The 19,948-nt window shown below is 36.6% G+C and overlaps 1 protein-coding gene across 1 annotated transcript in view; it reads left to right on the forward strand.

The window, feature by feature from the left end:
* LOC140168061 (hsp70-binding protein 1-like) overlaps positions 1-19,948 on the forward strand; it is a 114,990-nt gene that overhangs the window by 76,234 nt on the left and 18,808 nt on the right. The gene's annotated exons all lie outside the window — the stretch shown is intronic.

Genomic DNA, 19,948 nt, shown 5'->3' on the forward strand with positions numbered 1-19,948 from the left:
CGTTAAGTATTTGTATGAAATCTATCCTACAAAAGCCTTTGAAGATCTTGGAAGACAATAAACAGCCAATACCAGAAAGTTGATATCTCTTAACTTTCGTGTTTTCTTTAAGTCTTAATATCTAACACAAAACAACAACATCAGGTAAGTTACACTAACATCCTTGAATAAGGCCCTGCAGACCTAACCCTAATAGCAGACCACAGAGTTTGAAAGTTGCTTTGTTTCTAAAAATGTAGAGCCCATTTCCAAAACCTCTTACATCCATTCTGACATGTTACTCATTTGCAGCTAAGGTCACAGTAAAGAAACCAATTTTCAAAATTCCCTTTAAATGGAAAATGTTCATGCTAAATGAAATTTGGAATAGAATTATCAACAAATTCAAATTCTACAATTGTTAGAACTGCTTTCTGGCCCTGTCATACTATATATATACACATAAAGAAAAAAAGAAAAACAAAGAAATAAATTCTTCTTTGATTCCAAAACCTCTTCCGTCCACTTCTGCATGTCACTCATTCCCACTTTTAATCACTTTGTACACATTGTGGAATACGTCAAATGAAAGTAACCGACAATGGAACATATTTTATGAGACTTGAATATTTTTAATCTATATTAACTGCAAGAGGAAGTCATGTTGGGGTGGATATAAGAGGTTTTGGAAATAAACTCTTCAAATACAACTTTTTTTGAAAAAAATGGTCTCTTTACTTTGGTAATAAGCAAAACACAATGTCACTATCTAAGTTAATATCCAATTCTAACCCCAAAAAAAAAATAATATAAGTTTGGTTGTGCTCCACAAGTTTCCTTTAGTAGATGCAAGCGGGCAGATTTTTTCTTTTCAAATCAAAGCAATTTAGCTACACAGAATTATGGCATTTGTAACTCCCAATGTAGGTCTCAATAAGTCTACTTCCTTTTATTAAAAAAAAACATTTTTATACAAGTTTTAAACAATATGACAAATATTTTTGAAAAAAAAAAATCTAAAAAAAAACAAGGTGGTTCTCTGAACCAGGAGTGTTGCCTGCTCTCCCAATCACACATCAGGCTCCATGCGCGGTATTTATTCAGTAAGCTAGGGGGGTCAAATTGGCGAACAGGAAATGTAATGAGTCCAATCGCGGTACCAGGAAAATGATCATGGGGTCATCGATTTGAACATTTTCCTAGCATATTGAGCTAACACCTTAGGTTTTTCACAATATAATACTAAAATGAATAAATGTCTGTCATTTTTCGGAGTAACAAAATAATTTTAGAAATTATTTCAATGAATCGGTTTGAAAAGGTCTATAAAAGGTAGCTCACTGTCAATGTGATTAAATGATGATCCATGTACAGGTATTTTTTGATATGTTAATGTATTGCCCTTTTTTAAATAAAGCTCTCAAGGTCGGTCGGACATGAAAACTTGTGTATACATTTTGCCACATGCAGGTTCACCACAACATACAATGTAGAATGGCAAACAACAGGTTTTTTTTTAAACTGATCAAGAGTTGTGTGTTAAAATAACAAACCTGTAAAACATTTTATGAGTGTGATACCAAATGAAAATTCAAATGTAAAAACAAACACATGTGACCTTAATACAGATTATTTCACATAAAGTTGTTGATCGGTCAGAAAGGGCAATTTGACTTTTTTGGGGGCCAATAGTGAGAAAAATATTCTTAAGTTTGCCACTCATGTATTCTAAACAATAATTAGTACGACACACATACTAATTGCCACAATGTGAAGTTTTGACGGATCCATTTGAAATCATGAATCAGAAAAATGGTCTTTTAAAGTTAAGTTTTATGTCCATGATCCAGATCTGCATGATCTTTAACAGTCCAAGTCAAAATTAGCAAGGTTCTTTTTTCACATTCTTCTTTGCGTAAAATCTGAATTCTGAACTCCTCATTTGCATGACGTACAGCATTTTCTTCTTGATGAGTTGCCATTGATGAGTTGCTACATGTATTCCTGCCGCATTTGGATCACTTTTCAGCAGCATCTGAAAGCAAATTGTACATAAAGTTACAAATTAATTAAACTTCAAATCAGCAAAATAAATATTCCCGCTTACACATTTGGTAGTTTTCTGAAACAACTGACAAAAATATTTGGTGTCATCGAGAAATCCAGGATCATCAAGAGTACATGTATTATATGGTTGGGCAGGTATTTCCACATTACTTTTTAGAAATTAGAATCCATCAGGGAAGAACCATCACCTGGGATTTTTTTTTTCCCAGGTTGACCCAAAATACGTTTTCGAAGCTCTCGAGCATGCCAAGTTCTCAAGTAACTATTTCTATGATAGGCAAACCTTAGTTTTACACATTTGCTGTAATTATACTCAGCCAAATTAGTCCAAAAAAAAAAAAATACAAATTTACATTCAATTGACCGAAATATAATTGATTAAATTGTGATGAGATATAATATCGCACATGGAGTTTTAGAGGATATTAATAGCAGTTCCATACATAGTATAGAAAAGCTGCTCTATCATGAGACTACGCCATTGTCTTTAGAAATTGATTCATTAAATATCAGGGCTGTCAACTCTTATGCATTGGTCGTGAGTCTCTCATTGGGTCATTTTCTCACGGTCTCACGCTAAGGTACTAGTATTATAATCTCAAGCCTAGGTAGTACATTGTGTAAATCTCACACAAAAAGCTGGAAAATGAGTAAAATCTCACGCATCGTCATGAATAATTTATTTCCCCCGCTTTTCACATTCCCGAGCGCCGTGGCTCAAATAATCATGGTACAAAATGAACATTGAGTCGGCAAATCCGATGCACGCCTCTGTCTCACGCCAAGCAATTTCAAAAGTTGACAGCCCTGCAAATATTGGCTGGATGCTGAATGTTTTGGATGAAAGTCAATCTTGTAACTTTCCGGGTAACTTTGTTATTTAAGAAACAAACTACCCCCATTCACGCTGTAAAGTTAGAATTAAAGGAGCCAGTTAGCACGCCAGGCACCACTAAGCATGCAAAGTCCATAGCATCGGACTTTTGGTGATCCCCGTTATCTTTATTTACCGTGTCAGGCTGCTCATTAAATATTCATGAACCCCACACGTCACAAGCATGTGGTTTTATTCGGCCGATCAGAATCATTACAATTGACCCGACATGGTTTTATGAATGAATTTTTGACCTTACATGCATAATTCAGTGATTTTGTATTCAAGATGGCTGCTCGATCGGCTATGGCGAAAACAGAATTAAAATCAATGGTTCCGTTAGGAAAATATTGCCGTTTGAAAATTGACTTTTTCTGGCGTCAAGCGAGCAAACAATTCGATGACTGAAGATATTCAATTTTCATTTATCTGTAATTTTGGTTATAATTTTTTGTTGGACATGGAATATTTTTTCTGACTTGGCTGGAAGCTTATTTCAAGTGGTCATGATGGATTTTACCGCGGAGGTTGCAGTTTTTCAACAGAGACGGACAATATGCACAAGCTGTTTTTTACCAAATTTTACAAAAATTTCACCGATCCTGCTCACACGATTCGTCAGTTCTGTGCACGTGATGTCATGCAGTGGGTGCGTGGGGCAGTGCTAGGAAATTTGCATAATTCTAACTTGGTAAGAAGTTTGATTGTGTTATGGAAAGTGGCAAAATGGTTTTCAGTTTTGGGTTTCTTTACTCAAGGGCATTAATTTGATATATAAAATCATATGGTTTGATGACCAATTTGATTTTGCCTTTCATACCTATGGTAGGCCTACAGTGATCGGGACAGTGATACATTGACTGTAATAATATGGAATACTGGACACTTCATCCCCTGGACATTTCATCCCTGGACACTTCATCCCTGGACATTTCATCCCTCGTGTTAAAACGCTATTGTAGCGTTCTTTGAGCGTGACAGTGAATCAAGAATGCATATGAATATAATAATTGTTTAGAATCTTGAACTTAGAAGGAACTAATATAAGGAAATTAATAATCTTATTTATCCAATGTACATGATCATGTATGCACCGTGTTCTGTATATGAGCTATCACCAGCTGATCACACGTATAATAATCGATCAATGTTGAATGGCATCAGCAGGGCCTATAATAGACTAATAGTTACGGTAATAATAGTTTATACATTCAATGAATTTACCTAAATTGAACAGTGCATACGCGCATATCTTTTGTTATTACTGAGTATTGTTATCATTATATTATTACTATTATTGTTAATATTATTAGGCATATTACCCGGTATTATTAAAATCATTTTTTTAGGCCTACTGTGGGTTATTTTTGTAATTAATTAATTAATTAATTAATTAATTAATTAATTAATTAATTAATTAATTTATTTATTTATTTATTTATTTATTTATTTATTTATTTATTTATTTATTTATTTATTTATTTATTTATTTATTTATTTATTTATTTATTTATTTATTTATTTATTTATATTTATTTATTTTATTATTATTTACTTAAAGTTGTTCGTCTAACAAAATTAGTACATTTTTAATACTATTTATCTGTTTATTGTATATTGATAAATATGTCTGCATATGGAAGGATCATGGCAATATTTTTGTATTGTCCACTTGATGAGGTGATTAGCGCAATGTCATGTTATACAATAGGAACAATAGCCGAATGGTTACAGGAAGTTGAATTCTTTCAATCATTGACTAGTGTGCTATTAATCAATGGAATCTATAACTCTACAGTATAATCATTCGGGAATCTGTAATATAACCAGAGGTGCGATTAAAAGGTTCTAAAAGTAGTAAAGTACAAGGATAGTTAGAACTTATACTTGTAAGAGAATTAAATTAATACTAAACGGTAAAGACTAAGGAGTACTATACGGTCATGTGTCTTATGGTGGGACTGCAAAATACCTGGTCTCCTCTTTCTGATTGAACTTGCTGTCTCAAAGCTGTTCTTGGTCCAATTGCATTAAGTTTGGGCTCATTATATAGCTTGATTATTCTAATTTTCAAATATGTTTCACAGTTTGGAATTTTAATTTGTTTAACTAGCGGTCACCCGTCTTTCGCGGTCAGGGTCTTTCGCGGTTGGTAAATTTTGTACATTTTGTGTACATGTAAATGTTTTATTTAATGTGATTAATGGTATATGAGAGGAGATGATCATTTAGAACTTAGAAGTATAATATTTAGTATCTTTTCCATATAAATCAATGGCTTGAAATTGCAATTAGATCATGTCTTGCCCCTGTGGGATGCGGGTCGCTCTGATATTTAAGATTTTTATGCATTTGTTTCTACAGTACTTTTTAGCCCATTTTGCCCATTTTTATCATTTTCATCCAAGTTTGTCCCCCACCTTGAAATGTACCTTGCTGCCCCCGCCTCTTGCAAAAGTCCTGGCTACATCACTGAGCAGATGAACACAATTTTATTCACATCCCTCTTGGCCCCTGTGGCCTGCTGGCTGATCTGATATTTTAGATTTCTATGCATTTGTTGTACTTTTTATTTGTTTGCTGGTGTGAGATGTATAGTTTTAGATTTGTATAAGTGAAAAGGAAGACAAATGATCAAAATCAGTGCTTGTAACGCAAGTGTGCCCCACCATATGACACATGACCATACGCAAAATACTGGAATTCCATCAGTTCAACTGATAATAAATATCTGCATTATATTTTTTCTTTTTCTCCTGTTTTTTTTGTCCCCAAAAGACCCTACCATGCATAATCTGAGACGAAAATACCTAGTCTCAGACCACCATGACCATCTTATCTAGCTGTATCCCCATCATCACCATGCACTACATAATAATATTCGTAAATGAATGAAAGAAAGAAACTTGAGAAAAAAAGGACTCTGGCGGTGAAGGACTCAAAGACTGAGCTTTTCACCAAAAGACTGACCCTTAAATACCATATAGAGCTGTAACCCGTGCCCAAGGAACCCATGTACAGTATGTCAGCACTGATAGGCCTACTACATAAGGAGGAGATATGATAACTTGAACAATGTTAGTAGGAATGACCTTGAAAAGTGTCTGAAAAATACAAGATGACAGTTATTCCGGTCTGAAACTATCAGACAATATTTTAAAAACATTATTAACATCAACAATTTGCAACAAACCCAAATTATGAAAAAATCACCACAGGGTAGTTTTATCCATTTACGATCCTGCCCAAAAGTGTCTCCTTTTCACGGTCAACTTTCAATTGACCCAGAACACCCTCCCGGGTCCGTGGATAACGACTGGTAATGAAGTCTAAGCTATTTTCTATTTTCATCCCCCCGTGCCCACCCCTCCGTGCCAATGTATAATGTCATGTAGTTAGTGATATTTTTAATTAACCCCAAAACAACCTCTTTTTTTTCGTAGGCCTACATCATGCATTTTTGTAAAATTAGTTGATTTTCGAAAAAAAAAAAAAAAAAAAAAAAAGATAACGACTGGTAATGTAGACTAACCTATTTTCAGCCACTGCCCCACTCCCCAGAGCCATGGAACGACATACATGTAGTGATGTAGTTATGTTATTAATTTTTAATAAACCCAAGTGAACCTATATAAAAAGAGAAACTTGGCCCCCGCTTGGCACTTTTGTCGTCTTAAGCCACTTGTGAGAATTGATATGGGAATATTCTAAGGATAATCCTGGGGATTAAGCCCTTATATCAGTTATCTCCCTGTGCGTGTATCGACTTTAATTTGTTTCCCATTGTCATACTTGGATGCACACTGACCACAGAATGTTTTCTTTGAGGTTTTGTTTTGAAGGACCATTGACTATGACAGAATATCCAATTTAACAATTTTGAAGTCGGCTTTTCAAAAATCGCCCAATATTTAATGGATTTCGCGGGTGAGATTTTCAAAGTACCGGTAGCCACAATGTCGCGAAATCGCGGGAGCACTTTGTTTGTCGGGACGGAAGTCAAAAGTCGCCCAATTGGGCAACTAAAACTGGCAATATAGTTATATGTATTATTCCACTGATTCCACCTTAATTCCTATTGTATAACATGACATTGCACTAAATCTAATCACCTCATCAAGTGGACAAAACAAAAATATTGCCATGATCCTTCCCTAGGGCCTATATGCAGACATAGGCCCTATTTGATGCTATTATCTTTTATCACTATCTTATTATTTATTAATAATATAACATACTATCCACATAACAGATACATGGTTCCCATAAAAAATGTACTAATTTTGTTAGATGAACAACTAAGTAAATAATAATAAATAAATAAACAAACAAAATAAATAATAAATACATAAATTATAATAATTATAAATAAATAAACAGCCTATAGATACATAAACAATACACAATATATAAATACATAAATAACAGGAAGAAAGAGAAGAAATACACTTTAGCTTAAATAGTCCAGGCTAATATCAACAACAACAAAAAACAAAGTAGGCCTATAATAATATAAATAATAATAATAAAAATATTAATAATAATATAATGATAACGATAGGCCTAACCCGGTAAAATAACAAAATAATAATACTGAATTAGAATCATCTGTGTAGGGGCCTACACGCACTGTTCAATAGGTAAATTCATTGCACTATTGCCATTCAACATCGATCGATTATACTGGCGTGATCAGCTGGTGATAGCTCATACAGAACATGGTGCATACATTGGATAAATAAGACTAATTTTAAATAAAGATTAATTTCCTTATATTATTTCCTTCTAGATCCTAAACAATTATTATAATTCATATGCAATCTTTTTACTGTCACGCTCAAAGAACGCTACAATAGCGTTTTAACATGAGGGGATGAAATGTCACTCCAGGGGATGAAAATGCGAGGGGATGAAATGTCCAGGGGATGAAAATGCGAGGGGATGAAATGTCCAGTTACCATAATATGTATGCGCCATAATGAATAGGTAAGCTTAAAATACATTTTTTTAATTTTCAAAAATGTTGACTGTATACTTACCATGTGCTTTATCCAGTACATACAGCATGCGATGATGTAGTACTCTTGATTGGTAGTCAGTAGCAGCATGAACAGCTAAAACTAAAAGCTTTATACTCCATGCATTGTCCATGCATTCATGATTCACGTCACACTGCAGTGCAGTACAGTCTGAGTCACAAGATTTGTTGACCATGTATACTATAATAATAGCTCAAGCCTGTCCGCCGAATCACACATTTGTATAATGTTCATGACTAGCTGATATTGATGCATTCCTCAGCTCCGTTGGCGTGACAGACTGTCTTTAAGCTTTAAATTTGATGAAAATTGAACTGTTAAAATTCAAATCCACTAGTACAAGCTGACATTTTGTTTTTCTTCTGATAGGAAATTCCTCCTTTCTGGAGGAGAGCACCGAAATTTTACAAAAATTCCCTTTTAAAGGGGATGGTTAGCTGCATTAGCCCAGTGCCTTAGATGCCCTTTTAGTAATAGGGGACTGTCATTTTTCCCGAATGGGAGGGAGGTGGGGGGGTCGTGAATATACTGGGGGGGTCATAATGTTTATGCCATATTATGCTATAATTTATTTACAAAAAAAATAGGGAGTTAATTAAAATAATTCATAGTATTATGAAGGGCGAAAAATTTTGTCCATGTTCCGCTCCCTTTCCTGACACTTACAATAAAAAATTTTGCATGCTTCACCCCTTAGTTCAAACAATGGATTGAGTCTGCATGGGCAGAAGGGGGGTCATGATAAATTTTCACCACAAGATTGTAAAAATTCTGATAGCACACCAACAAGACGGCTGATCCGTTTTTTTTTTCGCCTGAACTTTGTTCAGGAGTGGACTTAGGTGTCACTATTTCTGTCTGTCCGTGCGTGGGGGGGGGGGTGGGGGGGTGTGTGTGTGGATGTCGGTGTGTGTGGATGGATGTATGTGTGTCCGTCCGGAGCTGTATCTGGGGAACCGTAAGACCTACTGCGACGCTACTTGGTGGGAGGAAGGGTATCCGAGTTTGCTCGTAACCGTATGTTTTCGGTGAAAAATATGCAAATTAACATAGCTAATTTGCATAATTTATCTGAAAAATCAGCGCAAATTGATAGCGGAGTTTGTGGACAGACTATCTCAAGATCCGTCGGGCGATGGTAACGAAACCTGGTGACAGGAATGATACACACCTGCTGACCACCTGATTAGTTTTTCGTGAAAAGTATGCGCATTTAGTTGTTAATTTGCATAATTTATGCGGAACGATTCTACAAATATGGTTGGAAACTGAAGAAATCCGCCTTGTGGAGCTGTATCTGGGGATTAAGTAAGATCCCTAAGCCCTATGATGATGAAACGTGGTAGGGGGTAGTATGACCAGAGGATCTCAACCCGATTCGATTTTCAGCGCAAAATATGGTAATTAAGTACCTAATTTGCATAATTTATGCATAAAATGCAAAACCTATTTTCTCGGAGACTAGGGGTCTCACGTTCTTCAAACTTGGTGGGTGGGTGCATCTTCACCCCAGACAGAACAAGTTTGTATTGGTCAGTGTGTCAAGGTCACCCAAGGTCATCCAGGGGTCATCTGAGGTCAAATGACTAAAAACTGTCGTCTGGGAACGAAACTTGGTGGGTACGGTCAACATAACGTGGCAGGGGGTAGTATGACCAGAGGATGCACACTAGTACCCCCCCCCCCCCATGTGGCCCATCCCACACACTCAAAGTTGAGGGGGGTCAAAAATTTAATGAAATATTGTTTTTATATTGTGCATTACATATATCAATTTCGGTCATGTAGGCCAAGTTATTAGGCCAAAAAAAGACTTTGAAGAATGTCTCTCATGTACAAAAGTATAGGAAACTGAATATTTCAAACTACCTTTTTAGGGTGAAGGAAGCATTTTTCAAAAAAATGTCTAAAACACGTTCTTATGTCAAAAATGGTCTATCATACAATTTAGTCTTCATGGGGGTTTACCCCCCCCCCCCATGTGGCCCCCTCCCACACACTCGAAGTTGAGGGGGGCTCAAAAATTTAATGAAATATTGTTTTTATATTGGGCATTATATATATATATCAATTTAGGTCATGTAGGCCAAGTTATTAGGCCAAAAAAGACTTTGAAGAATGTCTCTCATGTACAAAAGGATAGGAAACTGAATATTTAAAACCAGCTTTTTAGGGTGAAGGAATCATTTTTTTAAAAATATTTCTAAAACGGGTTTTTATGTCAAAAATGGTTTCTTTTGGGGTGCTACATCGAGTCAAATGTTCAGAAGATTATTTCGGGGTCATCCAAGGTCACCCAGTGGTCATCTAAGGTCAAATTACTAAAAACTGTCGTATGGGCATGAAACTTGGTGGGTACAATCAACATTTAGAGTCAAATGTTAGGAAGATTATATAGAGTCAAATGTTAGGAAGATTATTTCGGGTCATCCGAGGTCACCCAGGGGTCATCTGAGGTCAAATTACTAAAAACTGTCGTATGGGCATGAAACTTGGTGGGTACAGTCAACATTTCGAGTCAAATTTTCGGAAGGTTATTTCGGGTTCATCCGAGGTCACCCAAGGGTCATCTGAGGTCAAATTACTCAAAACTGTCATATGGGCATGAAACTTGGTGGGTACAGTCAACATTTAGAGTCAAAGTTTTGGAAAGTAATTTAGGGGTCATCCAAGGTCACCCAGGGGTCATCTGAGGTCAAATTACTAAAAACTGTCGTATGGGCATGACACTTAGTGGTTACAGTCAACATTAAGAGTCAAATATATCGGGTCACCTTCCTTTAATAAAAAACTTTCATGGTACCCCTGATATCTAACAGTGAATCCCTTATGGGAAACAGTACATTACATGTAGTGACTCTCAAGTGATTCCAGCAATTTTTAGCATGGATGTTTCTAAATGAAAATAAATGTTAGTCATTAAAATAACTTTCTGTTAACATAATGTATGATATTGTGTCTACCATTGAGACAGTGCACGGACAGCCGGAATTGCCATACACTTTTACCAATTCCATTACACTGTCAACTGTGGCCATCATTCAACTCATGAACTTTCTTAGCTCTGGTTCAGAGCTGAATATTAGTGGACAAGTGTAATAAATATCATTACTCCCTGGTTCTTCTACCTAATTTACATATCCCTTAGCTCCCTTTGATTTTGAATTATATTTTTTCTTGGAGGAGATCAATTCTTGGGCCATAGGACACCTGCTTGATAGAATCATAGATCCTGATAGAATTCACTGCCAAGGATCTTTGGTTCAAATAGTACAAACTTATTGGATTCAAGTTTGCAATATGAATAAAATAAGTCTCTTCAGCCCAGAGCTAGATCTTTCTTTCTGGATTATGCATTCACTAAAAAACATCCATCAGGCCACATGAAAAAGAAAATCTGTCTCAGACACATTTGGTAGAAAAGCTAAGTGCTATGCTTTTTTTTTGGAAAATGAGTAAAGTAAATCCGATCTTCTTTTTTTTTTTAACAGTCAAAGCTCAATGTTTACATACTTTATGATATGCAGCAAACAGAAACAATAAATATATACATACACCACTTATAAAAGTTATATCTTTGTTTCCTCATTCTAGTAATCTTGAAGTAACCATGGTCAACTGTTGTCAGACAATTATAGAGCCCAGTCTTATAGTGACCATGGTCAACCATGGTCAGACATGTCACTTACATGTAGTGAACATGGTCAGACATAATGGGCTACTTGAAGTTACCATGGGACTTAACTTATAGTGACCATGTTCAACCATGGTCAGACTTGAGTTTCCTCAGGAAGTGACCATGGTCATGAGGTGATGACCATGGCTTTTTGTAAAGCATGGTTGTCCATGGTTATACTTGAAGTGACCATGGTCAACCATGGTCAAGTGAGGCAATGCCCATGGCTGACCATGCTACAGCATGGTGGACCATGGAATACTTGAAGTGACCATGGTCAACCATGGTCAGGTGAGGTGATGACCATGGCTGACAATGCTCAGCCATGCTAAAGCATGGTCGACCATGGTATACTTAAAAGTGACCATGGTCAACCATGGTCAGGTGAGGTGATGACCATGGCTGACCATGCTCAGCCATGCTAAAGCATGGTTGACCATGGTATACTTGAAGTGACCATGGTCAACCATGGTCAAGTGAGGTGATGAACATGGCTGACCATGCTCACCCATGATAAAGCATGGTTGACCATGGTATACTTAAAAGTGACCATGGTCAACCATGGTCAAGTGAGGTGAAGACCATGGCTGACCATGCTCGGCCATGCTAAAGCATGGTCGACCATGGTATACCATGGTGACCATGGCAACCATGGTTGACCATGGTCAAGCCACCATGGCTGATCATCGCTGACCATAGTTAACCATGGTCAACCATGTTTTGACCATGGTTGACCATGGTTGACCATGCTAGCACGGTTGACATTTCGCCTAGGTAATGTCATTAGGCCAGTTGGTCAATTTAATAATTTGTTTGAAATTCAGGTGATTCGGATTGGTAGGATCAGTCTCAGCAGAATAGACGGCTTTGGGTCTGGAGCATCCCACAAAAACTGAAATAATCAAATCAATTGGTTCCTTGTTATAAAGGGCTCGGATAGCAACATTTTCACATATTTTTTCGTGGGATCTGAGTGCACATCAAACATATCGAATTGCATTTTTAAAATGATGAATGCCCTTGATTTTTTTAATTCACAATATGATACCCATTTAATCTGGCAAATGATTAAAAATTTATATTTTTGAAATTTAACAGTTCTCGAAGTAAATTGTATAAATCTAATGATATGTACTTTAAGTGTATGTAGCTGGGAGAAAAAGCCTACGATCAATTGAAAAATTTGATCTTTCATATTGAAGATATAAACTTTTGCCCAAAGGACCTAAATTTCTTTCAGGAACTTACTCGGGCAGTTTACTCCTAGGACGGGCAAATGTATGCCTCCAGCAGATGATAATTTCTAAAAAATAATGCTTGCTCAAGTTTTGTGAACTCAAAACAAGACCAGCCTAATAAATCAAGACTATCAAAATAGCTATTTGAACTGACTGACTCCCCCCCCCGGGGGGGGGCACTCCCTATCTGAAATGGCAGGGATGTGCCTCGCCATGTTAAAAGTAGGGGGGCATCCAGGTCAAATGTACAATTACAAAAATATGGGGTCATTCAGTACACAACCTGAATAAAAATGGGGTCATTCGGTATGAAACTTTGAAAAAGGATGGTCATTGGGGTAACAAAAAGTAAAATGGGAGTCATTGAGTACAGGATTGCCAAAAGAGTATCATTAAGTACACATAAATAAGTGCCAAACTGCGTAAAAACAACTTGGCCACCTTGGAAATGTGAAAAATCTCATTATTTCTGGAGGAGAACACAAATACCACCTAAATTTGGGAATTAAAAGGGGGTCATTGGGTATAGCAGGAAATAGAAAAAGGGGTCATTGAGTACATGGATTTTTTTAAAAGGGGTCATTGGGTAATAGGTAGGACCATAACACAAAAAAGGGGGTCATTGGGTACAAGCCGGTTTGAAAAAGGGGGTCATTCCCGAGGCACATGATGCATATCCACTATGGAAGTGCCCCCCCCCGGGCCCCCCCCCCCTAAGCTGTGTAGATGTCTGGTTTATGTTTTCAGGGTCACATTTTGGACGGGCTGTTTTGGTGAAAATCATGGGCACTTGTACAATTTTGCTAAGACCCTGGACCTTCAATCTATATACTCCTACTCTAAATTACACCCGATGACCACCTTTATCTTGGAAAACGGAAAAAAATCACGGAATCGGAGGTACAACACGGAAAATTACATTTTTGTATGACGTGACAAAAATTGTTAAAAGATAAGAGATATAAATGTTTAAAACAATCATGAGTTGTGTGTGTCAATTTTTATGATAAAAAAATACTGTTTAATAATACCGAAATAAAGGTATATTACCAAGGCATGAATTCCCATCCAAACATTGTAGGCCTAACAGTCGGCCGACTATCTTGAGAATATTCCAATCAGAGAATATATTGATCGCGATATTGAACACTTTACATTACATTAATATCACTCATAATCATTGTTTATACATTTTAAGCTTTATTCATAAAACATGGATTTACAAATTTTACAACACGGATTACAACACGGAAAATGGATTTTAGAAAACGGTAAACTTTGGACTCTACCTAGACTTCTCCGTAGTCCACTTGCCAATTGTGCACTACTCTGGCTATTACATTTAAGCTTAAAACTCTGATTTAATTAATGAGTGCACAATTGATAGATTTTCACAACTGATCTTTTCAGTCACCGACGCCCGCTGTTTGTTAGCTTCCCAAGTGGACTACTGACTTTGCCTTGAGAGTTAGGCCAATTTCTGGCCTAACTAAAATTGGTGATGATGTAATGCATCTTTAAAAATGAATCTGGCTTGTGATTGGTCGCCCAGATCTCGTTATTGTTTAAATCCTCCCGACGCTGCACTGGTACCATTATAACTATACATGGTACACAACTATCTAGGGAATGCGGCGCTTTTGTGCTGGTGGATGAACGTATGCATCTAGCGTGTTATTGTACCACCATGCTCAGTCTTGTGGTTAGATTTTATTGATAAACAAGTATGATTCCCGGGGTAAAGTTCTGCTTAAAAGTGAAAGTCCATAGTCGGTTTTTCGGATAATAAACTGGCAGATTCTAAAATTAGAATTGTTCAGTATTGAAGTGTCATTATAATTATGCCATTATGATATGTTGCATTCAATAATATAAGCCTCACGTAGGGCCTATACTTTACTTTTACTGTCACAAATATAATTATATAGCCTAAACTTTTCATAACCATTTTATACTAGTATTTTGATGTACTAAATATCAGTATAATTTCGAGTTCAACTGAATGCGTTCATCATGATTAATAACATTTTTATTTATCAAAAATCGACTATGGCATAGTCTAGACTCTACCTTATCCCCATGTCAGCACCAAATTCATATAAGGGCTCATATTGAAATACCCTACCACGCTTTCACACAGAAAGAAGGCAGGATTCCCCTCGCTAAGCGCGCGCCTCAGGAAAGCTCGGTCATAAAACGTATGGATTATATGCATCAGTGATACACCCTGCCTTTTGAAGTGGTCTGGTGACAAGGATTATATAATAAAAGTTTATCACAGACTGGCAATTTTATTGATTGTTGAATTAATTGAACTAATTGGCTCATCGCACAACCCAGGAAAGCGCGCTCCTAATTTAAGTGGCTAATTGCAGTGTTATAATCACACAGGATTTTAACAAAAGAAGGCTAGCACAGGAAAGCTGCAGGATGGCGCACACCTTCCTGTGTAAGGGAATTTCAATATGAGCCCTAATAGAAGCTTTGCCCTCAAATGAAAACAAGATGAAACTAAAAGCGTAATAAAAAGCAAAAAAAAAAAAAAAAGCAATTACTTGTCATTATGCAAATTATAGGAGTATTTTTTCCAATTTTTGTTAAGTGGTTTTATGCTTCTCTTTGAAATTTTATTTGAAGACAGAGGATGTGCACTAGACTAAATCCTCATCATCTACAATGCTTCTTAGATGACTGAAAAAAAATTGGCGCTAAAATTTCGGGCAGGACCTATAAAAATATTCCGGCATGACTTTGGTTGTGCGCCAGAGCACAATTTCCTATTGGTGCCCGTGTTCTACCGCGCCATTGTGACAGGATCGCACATATTCAAATAATTATGTAATCAGAAACAATGTCAAAAGGTTAATTTGGACACCAGTGAACAATCTCTACCACCAGATTTGGTGGTAAGTAAGTCCACAATTTTGGCCCCCACTTGGTTTGGTGATTTGTCGTGGTACCTTGATGTGCTGTATAGTTTTGTGTCATGTTATTTGCATATTTATGAATATTAATGAGCTTATTTGCATATTTTGCCTACATTTCCTTCATTAATCCACTCTGCAGCTTAAACGCAATAACCGATCAACTTCATATTTGGTTTGGTGATTGGATATGTTAGCCTGATGTGCTGTATAGTTTTGTGTCATGTTATTTGCATATTCATGAATATTAATGAGCTGATTTGCATTTTTTGGCGTATATTTTCATTAATCCACTCTGCAGCTTGAACACAATAACCAATCAACTTCAAACTTGGTATGTGGATTGGAAATGGTGGCCTGATGTGCTGTATAGTTTTGTGTCATGTTATGAATATTAATGCGCTTATTTGCATATTGCATATTATTTGTATTTACACACCCCTATGTGTGGGGGCCACCTTAATTACGAACCGCGTAATTCTATTTTAACACCTAAGTTCCTCAGTCGTCAAATATGCACTACCTACATGTAGGGCAAAGGCCACAAAAAACTGGTTTATAGGCCCAAATGACCTAGATTTTGCATGTTGGAAGATTTTGCTAAAATCATGTAAAATCAGCCATTTTGGAGCCACAATTGATTAATTTTGACTGAAAAATTTTGAAAACAATTCAGAACATTTTCAAAATATGTATGATTATCAAATTTTCAAGCTTTTTGTTTACTAAATGGGCTGTGCAATAATTGTGAGCCCCCTTGTAAAATTTTCAAATGGTGTGTCAAAAATTGCTTGCCCCCCCCCCCCTCTTAGCTTTCCAAAAAATCTTTGCCGTCCTCTTCTGCACATGCCAAATCTTTGGGTTCCCAATTTGCAAACTTTAAATGGTCCAGATGTGAGTGTAGCGAACAGTAAATGTTGCATATTTGAACGTTTCTGTAGTGTTTTCCGAGGCCTTTATTTAGAAGCAGCCCCTTAGATGTGAGCCCATCACGTGCTCCCCTCCCCCTTGGCATGCCAGAAATTGCTTACCCCTCCCCCCATCTTGGCCTGCCAAAAAATCTCCCCCCCCCCCAATTTTAACTCCTTGCCACTATTGATGAAATGCATCCTTGACCTTGTCAAATTGGAAACTAATAACGATCCTTTTCCATTACCCTAATCATGTTATTAAAGTGATTTGATGCTACACACAATTTATTTAAAGATAGATGGAAGCAGCAGTCACAGATGCCAACACGACAATCTTAGAAATAATATTGTTTGAACACTTTAAAGGCCTTATTGGAAATTGTCCCCCTTCTACATGCGCATATTTTGGGGGTGGCTTTGGGGGTGTGAGCCTCCCGGGGTAATAACAGGGGGCGGCAAAAAAGAAGGGGCGGCGGAAGATGAAGTGACGGCGAAAAAGAATTATTAAAGAAAAAGGTGGGACAGAAGGGCGCAACAATAATTATCAATGACAAAGGGCGGAAAATGATGGAAAGCGAATGAAACTAACTTTTTTACCGCCAACAGGGCCACAGCTCAAGACGGTGGGATAATCAAGAAGGTGGTGTAACACATCTAATTCTTTCATAAAAACGTTCTAAAAGTAAACATATCTAGTTAAGTTTCATAGCCGACCCCCTCCATCCACCTCTGTATTGCACCAGACGTGGGCCAAAATAAAATTGATTATTTAAGAGTATATGTGTAGGGGAAATGTAATGATTATTTTAAGTCCCTCTCTCCCAAATAAAACAAGTTTAGAATTTCATCGGTCTTTTAGTTTATCCTTGTACATGTACATGTAACTTGTAAGCTCAACAATATGTGTTTGCAAAACTTGCATTTTGCCAGCCTGAGGTACCCTTTCTTTGGCTTCCATCAAGAAATTGATGATGAAGAATTGAAGATGATGATGCTACAGTACTTACCCTTTTCTCCATTGATAAGTGTAATACATGAGAGTATCATCATCATCATCAGTCCGACAATGATCATGATGATCCACACCCAGCTGCAGCGAACCTTTGATTTATCCATCTTTGTTATTTTCCTGTTCACAAGTTTTCTTCTTAATTCAGCAGAAACAGAATTAGCAAATCATTCTTTTAAAATTACTTCTTTAATTAACAGATGCAAAAGTGTTTGTGTATATTCCAACAGCCGCGACCTTTAGTAGATATTACACCAGTATCGTCTTCAATTAGCAGAAGATGAAAATTTGTATGTCAATTCCAACAGCTTTATTAGAAGTGACGCCCTAATTGAAACTACTTTTATTAGGGACTTAATTTTTTTTTTGTTTCCTTGGTGATAAAAACACAAATGATATTAAAAGAGATGTACCTAATTAGTTTTTTGTTGCCTTCAACACCATTGTTTTGTCACTAATGGAACTTGTCCCTCAAATGAAAAGAAGATGCAACTGAAGCATGATTTAAAATAAAAACAACCATCTTACAGTACAGTTGGTTGGTTTCAAATCATGGTAAGTGTTGTTATACTACTGTTAATTGTTATTTGAAGATGGACAAATGCCATACTGACTATACCGAGTACCTAATCATGTTAAGTGGTTTTATGCTGCTCAAGTTGTAATTTAAAATTTGGAAGCAACAGGTATGGACCTAGGTTTTTGAAACGGGTGCCTGATCAACAAATTTTGGTTTGCTTCGCTCACCAATTTTAAGCAATTACTTACCTTTATGACAAAAAAATGAAATTTTTGAATTTGAAAATGAATTCTGAAAATTTTCTGAAGATGAATTCTGAGAGTGAATTCTGAAATTTTTCTGAAAATGAATTCTGAAAATGAATTTCTGAAAATGAATTTGAAAATTCATTCTGAAATGAATTTTGAAAATTTTTGAAAATGAATTCTGTTATTACAAGACGGCATTCTCAAATGCCGTCTTGTCCTGTTTCATTGGCGTTCTTCTTTCTTCTGTCGACCGTGACTTTTTTTGCGTGATTTGCCACGTTTCGCCCTAGCTCTGCTATGCTTTGACCGATTTTGATCATACTTGTTCACAAACACCACTGACCATGTCCCCACATGTTACATGACATTGAACTCCATTTGACCTTTGACCTGCTCACAATGGCTAAAATGCGATTTTTACTATAAAATGTATCTTCTTCCACAAATAACATGTGATGGTGACATGCTTAGGTTATGTGACTTGACTTTGGTCGGTGTCTATAGGGTGTTCACAGATAAGGGGTCAAAGGTCATTAAGGGGTCATTTCGGTCTGAAAGCTAAAATATTCAAAAATCACTGTTTTTACAAATTACATAGCAGAGTGTTGCCATCAGCACACATGCATTGCTACCAACCAGGGTCTTTAAGGTGTCTACAGTTTTGGGGTCAAAGGTCATTAAGGGGTCGCTTCCGGTCAAAAACCAAAAATCATCAAATATTTTTATTTTTTTCTATCACAAAACGTAGAGTGACATAAACTTCATATGCATTAGTGTTACCCGATGTATGCACGGTATTTTTATTTTTTTGGTCAAAGGTCATTTAGACGTCATTTCCGGTTTTAAGCTAAATAACTTCAAGAATTTTTATCTCCATAACTAAGCATAGTAGATTTTTTAAATTTAAACTGTAACAAAGCATTTTCTCGGTGTATATGAGGTTTTTTTTATATTGGGGTCAAAGGTCATTAAGGGGGTCAAAACGTCAAATTTGCCAAAAAAAAAATTTAAATTACGGAAAAGTGGCTATATCTCAGCCTATGGAAGACGGATTAAGCCCCTATATGCTACAGTGATGCACCATTAATGGTGGCGATGACCAAAATAATACCACAGAATATATATCCAATATAAACAGCAAGTGTCAATTCAGTGTCATATATTCGAAGTTTACGTTTGTTACCGCTTAAACCGGTGTGGGTTAAAAGATCAAGTACATTCGTGTCCCACGGATCAAAGGTCAAAAATGTTATAGTCGACATGTCAAGCCTCAGACCAAGCCGTCTTGGCCCATTCCATGTCAACTCCAGGGATGTGCACCGCAGCACCTCTTCAATTTTTTTTCTTTTTCTGTGTGGTGGTAGATATTGATGAGAAAGTAAAATCCCGAAAATTTGAGCTTCATACTCCATTTCGTTTTCCCGTGGCATCAATTTGAAATTTAGAGGGTCAGCGTAAAAATG

This window comes from Amphiura filiformis, chromosome 13 (genome assembly GCF_039555335.1).
Source record: "Amphiura filiformis chromosome 13, Afil_fr2py, whole genome shotgun sequence".
NCBI lineage: Eukaryota > Metazoa > Echinodermata > Ophiuroidea > Amphilepidida > Amphiuridae > Amphiura > Amphiura filiformis.